Source organism: Lipotes vexillifer, unplaced genomic scaffold, assembly GCF_000442215.2.
Source record: "Lipotes vexillifer unplaced genomic scaffold, Lipotes_vexillifer_v1.1 scaffold642, whole genome shotgun sequence".
Classification (NCBI taxonomy): Eukaryota; Metazoa; Chordata; class Mammalia; order Artiodactyla; family Lipotidae; genus Lipotes; species Lipotes vexillifer.
Genome location: NW_006790101.1, coordinates 545,300 through 551,393, shown reverse-complemented (window position 1 = coordinate 551,393; position 6,094 = coordinate 545,300).

Below are 6,094 nucleotides of genomic sequence, written 5' to 3'. Positions count from 1 at the left end.
GTCTCACTGTCTAGGAGAACTAACATACACCAATCACAATCCTCCAACTCAGCTCTAACTAACTCACCTTTCCCTAGAAAATGGGACTTTGTTAACTTTACCAGGAAATCCTCAAACTTCTAGTCAATCATGTCTTGTTTCTGCACTGCTGCTTTGAATGCTCTATAAAACTTGCTCTTGCCCAAAATCCTTAGAGAAATCTGCTCCTCTGTTTGTAAGGCACCATACTCCCCCAATCCATGGATTATTTCCCCTTAAATTAAAGGACACCAAACTCATTGCTAAATTGTAATATTTTTGTCATTTGACAATGTAATGAGTTCATGTGAAAAAATTCTAATTCTAGATTAGATGAGGTGACCATTTACCTCCAAATAAAAGAAATATACATTGCAAATAAATAAACAATTATTACTTAAAAGTTTTTAATTAAAGAATACGATTTATCAAATAAACACAAAAATATTTGCACCCTAAAATTCTAATATTCTGTTTAGTTACATAGTTACATTGTATAAGCACATGAAATATTTCTGTGTTATAACTTAATAACTTGAATCTTGAAATTCCTTGGAGGGATAGTCCAAGTATGTTTGTGGCTCATCTACTCATCTCAGATTTTGTTTCCAATCTATGAGCTGTTAAGGAGCTTGTAGCAAAATATAAATCAACTAAGTCACTTAGTTCACCAAGTTCACAGGACTTTCCTATCATGTTGTTTAGCAAGATATTCTTGAAGAAGGAAGAAGTGCATGGATTGACGTTCTAGTTGAAACTTCTCTCCATGCATCTGCAGTCTAAGTAGAACTATATGCGTTACCTTTGCCTTTTTCCACTCCACTTACTTCAGTAGTGGCATACTTCCCTTTGACAACTTACAAGAAACTTAACTTCTACATAGACTTCATTCCTTATTCTTTCTAGTAGATTTCTCCTTTTCAATAAGCTTTGATATATGGTCTATAGAGTAAAGTTTAGAATTTAAAAGCACCATTTCTACTTAGGAGCTCATAGCTCCTTTTCATGTGATATGATAATGAGACTTTGATTTTATTCAGTAAGCCGTTCATGCTAGCTTAGCCACTACATTTCTCAGTATTTTTGAAATCCACTATTGATATAAAGAAGTACTGCTGTAGTACCCCAAAATGATCTTGAAAGCTTAAAATAATTTGTCTGCGGTTAAATAAAAATAAGAGACATATGAGATAAATGAGCCTTTAATACAGTTTTACGCATATAAAATCATAGGAGCATTCTTTTGGATGAGGGTCCTGCCAAAGCTGAACACATTAAGGAAAGCTTGAATTGTACAATAGCACGTTTTTGAATTTATATATTTCTTTATTCTTGTCTTAGATGAGACAGCAACCTGATCAGTGGAACTATTATAGATAATGCAGCTAAGAAATATATATTATGTATATGTGTGTATATATATATATATATATAATATATATACACACACATAAACTTGAAATATTAGATAGTATGTCTAGTATTCCCTTCTTCATTACACATATTATAAGTATATACATGTACAAATGCATTATACATATATAAGAAAGTGCATTTATACATTTATTCATTTGCATTCAATTTTTTGTTAAGTGAAGTAGTACAGACACAACCTTGAAATACGTTTCCATATTAAAGTGTCACTTCAAAAGATCTACCATATAATGGATTGTTTGTATCATTTTCTATGTTTGCATTCTATTAGACTGATTTTTTACAGGCAAATTTCAAAATTAGAAAAAAAATAAATCAGACTACCTCATCTCTTTATAGTAAAGGGTTTGGGTCCTGTTTCTTTCATTTTACATAAATATAGGACAGAGGAATAAACCATTTCTTTAAATGATTCTTTTATCAAATGCTCCACCTATTATAGAAGAGAATGAGTCCCAGGATTAGAAAGCCTGACTGTAGTATCACTGTTTAATGTGTACACACACACACACACACACACACACACACACACACACACACACTCCAACCAGTAATTACTTCCTATTGTTGAGAAATTTTCTTCCTGTCTAAACAGTGGATGCTAACCCAGTGAACTTTTTTTTCATTGTTTGGTAGATTGTATTCCCATTTACCCATACATGGTTGCTCATCTGACAACAGCAGGTCCTATTATTTAATATAGCTTTGAAGAACATGGAAACTAAGAATTCCAAAATGACAATAAACCATTTAATTTTAGTTGATTTTATGACATATCTGGTTTTAGCACTTGTAGCTGCAATAAAACATATGTTAACTCCCTAATAAAACCTGAGTGATGCTGTGTCTGCCACCTCTTTCTATGTTGGGAAGTAGTGCACAAGTTATTACCTCGAGAACAGTTGTTCCTGTCTCCTGTGCAGATCCATATCACTCTCAAATTTGCATTCTGATAGAGAAGCAACAAATGTTACTTAAATCCCATGAAGTGTGTTAATTATACCAAGCTTCGTGAAATTATGGGTGAGAGATCCAAAAGGAATTCTACAGCTGTCTTTGGTCTCTTGAGCATATCTTGTCAGATCAAAGTCTTTGTCACTTATATGATAACCTTAAAATTGCTTTTCTTCCCTTAAGTGGTATTCCCTAAGTCTCAGTGATAGGGAAAAGCTCACACAAAGCTAAATAACAGATGTACTTTGGTGTTATTTAAATAGATAACTTTGATATCTTTAGAGAAACAAGTAAAATTTACAGTTAAAGCTGAATTGAACTGGTCAGTGTATCTTACCAGTTTTACTTAATTATAAATATTTCCTCTCATTTTCTTTCTATAGAGTATGAAGGATAGAGGATGGGAAAAGGAAATAAGCTCAGATCCTTTCCCCATGATTATAAAAGAAAGAGATTCTCTGGTGCCTCATACTGTACATACCCATATTTTGTTCTATGTGGAAGAATAGGAGATGGTCCAGTTTTTCTAGATTATATGTATTTGAAAATGGACAACTATGTATAGGTGGAGAGTATTTAATATGATTCTTCTTCCTGTCATTTCAGAAAAAACAGGTGGAAAAGAAAAAGCATATTAAAGTGGAATTTTTAAGTTGTACTATTGCCTTTTTTGTTGCTGTTTAAAACTCATAGGCTTGGTACAGCAGTATGGGATAGAAGTCTTGGGATCAGTTTCCAGAATTAGACAACTGGCTTGGGTTTGATTCCCTGCTCCATCACTTGCTACCTGTGAGAACTTGGACAAATTAATCAATGTTTCTGTGTCTCAGTCTCCTCACTTGTTATTGAGATGATAATGATAGTTACTTCATATGGTTGCTATGAGAATTAGAAATGTTAATATGAGTAACATGCTTAGACCAGGGCTTGGCACATAGCAACCACTACCAAAATGTCATCAACTGTTATTACAGGAATCTTGAAGCAGCAGTGGTCCCATGTATTAAGCAGTTAAATGGAGGGACTTCAACCAAGAATTTCTTATGGAGGAATTCTTATTGCACTCATATGCAAAATATTGAATTTCAGTCCCCCACTAGGGGCCATTCTTGACCCTCAGAAAGCAGCAACTCATAGAAAGTCACCCTGTAACTGGGAAAACCTCAACCTACTGGAAATCTATAACACGTCAGACTCATCTAGGAGACAAATCTAATCCTTCTGGCTGAAAAATAGCTTGCAGCAGTCTGCTGTCCTTAGTTTACTAATATTTGCAAGAATGGTTTGGATGGCAGTCAATGTCCTAGAGCCACCCAAGACCTTGACATTATCATTTTTCTTTGAAGCTTTAATGAGGATTACTGCAAAAGCAGATAGTCTGTAATTTTACACAATGGCTTGCTGTTTTACTTGTCATGGAGATTATCATGCTAGAAGCACATCATCTATGTTTCCTAGGGATCATTTTTGAAATTTTAATTGCTTGGATTTGATTTTAAAAACCTCTAATTTTTATATATTCATGCTAAAATCATCTTTTTTACAATGAAAAATCTATGCACTTTAAAGTGTTATAACAGAAAGTATATACTGGACTGCTTAGTACTTTATCATTTACCAAGTGCTTTCATATATGTCATTTCACTTGATTTAAAAAATAAGCCTAGGGCTTCCCTGGTGGCGCAGTGCTTGAGAGTCCGCCTGCCGATGCAGGAGACGCGGGTTCGTGCCCCGTTTCGGGAAGATCCCACATGCCGCGGAGCGGCTGGGCCCGTGAGCCATGGCTACTGAGCCTGCGCGTCCGGAGCCTGTGCTCCGCAACAGGAGAGGCCACGACAGTGAGAGGCCCGCATAACGCAAGAAAAAAAAAAAAAAGAAAAAGAAAAAAAAGAAAAAATAAGCCTAGGCTTCCCTGGTGGCTCAGTGGTTGAGAGTCCGCCTGCCAATGCAGGGGACAGGGGTTCGTGCTCCGGTCCGGGAAGATCCCACATGCCGTGGAGCGGCTGGGCCCATGAGCCATGGCCGCTGAGCCTGCGCGTCCGGAGCCTGTGCTCCGCAACGGGAGAGGCCACAACAGTGAGAGGCTCGCGTACTGCAAAAAAAAAAGCCTATAAGCTATCAAGGGCAGCAATATTTTAACACCATTTGGTGGATGTGGGTGTGGAGCTGGTTATTCTAAAAGATGCCCTCATATTTTTAAGTTCACAAAGAGAGTATATGGGAAAACAAAGTCTTAAACACAAAACCACCTGCCACCAAATCCAGGATTCATTTAACTATATCAAATATTTGGGAGAGAACACTTAAAGATAAACTGTAAATCCTAATATCTGGATGGCTATACTCAATATCTTAGCCCATTTTAGAAACTAGGTTAGTATTCTAATTTTGAAAATGTATGCATATGACATCAATACTTTTAAACTTATCTCTAGAAACATCTCATCACAGGGAGTGACAATAGTATCTTAAAGAACAAAATGAATTAGAATAAAGCAACAATTGAATGACAAATTCCTTTATAATAATTTCCCAAGGACCTTCCATTTTCTGTAGAGAAGATACCTGGGCTACGTATCCCAATGATTATATATGTATAAACCCTATAGATAAACCAGGTATTTTATGAAATTTGTACAGGCCTTTTGTTAGAGTTGAGAGTGGCATTTTCACTAGCTTCTACTCTTAAAGATTAAAGATTAGGTTTACTCCTGGACATCAAGTAATTTTGTTTACTAAAAACGTGATTTGTATTTATTTGGGTTCTGTGTGAGTGGTGTTGTTATGTAGAAATGTGAAATTCTATTTCAGAGTGTAATGCTTAGAATCCCTATAAAAATAATCTCAATAGATAATGGAAATTGTTTTAATTAATTAATTTTTGGCTGCGTTGGGTCTTCGCTGCTGTGTGCGGACTTTCTCTAGTTGTGGCGAGTGGGGTCTACTCTTCGTTGCGGTGCGCGGGCTTTTCATTGTGGTGGTTTCTCTTATTGTGGAACAGGGGCTGTAGGCGCGTGGGCTTCAGTAGCTGTGGCGCACGGGCTTTGTTGCTCCACAGCGTGTGGGATCTTCCAGACCAGGGCTGGAACACCTGTCCCCTGCATTGGCAAGCAGATTCTTAACCACTGTGCCACCTGGAAAGTCCCATGGAATATTCTATTGAATATTCTCATAGTTGGTTCACTTGAAATTGCCTTGAACCTACAGTAAAATATAAAATATTTCAAACTAAATACGAGTATGGCTTGGATTCAGTTAAGAAGATAAGAAGGCATATGGGGGAAATATTTGCCATTTTTAATATATATGAGAAAAATGTAAAAGAATGAAGAGTGGGGAACCACTTTACCTTCAATAATAATTATTATTACCGTCTATTATAAGATTATTATAAAATTATCATTTGGATTCACATTATATGGTGATTAGCTGACTAAGGCTTAATAAATATTCTGTAATGAGATAATAAGGTTGTATTTTACAAATTATACATATTAGTTATAATATTTAGCCCATCTCTGTGGAGGCACTGAAAACAAAACCCATGTCTACTGAAATCAAAACTGTCACTACACTCTTTTCCCTTAGCTAATTTATTTTTACATTGAAATATTCATAAGACAGTAAAACATATTGATATTTGATCTATTTATTTTTAAAACATACCAATATTTTTCAACATTATAGA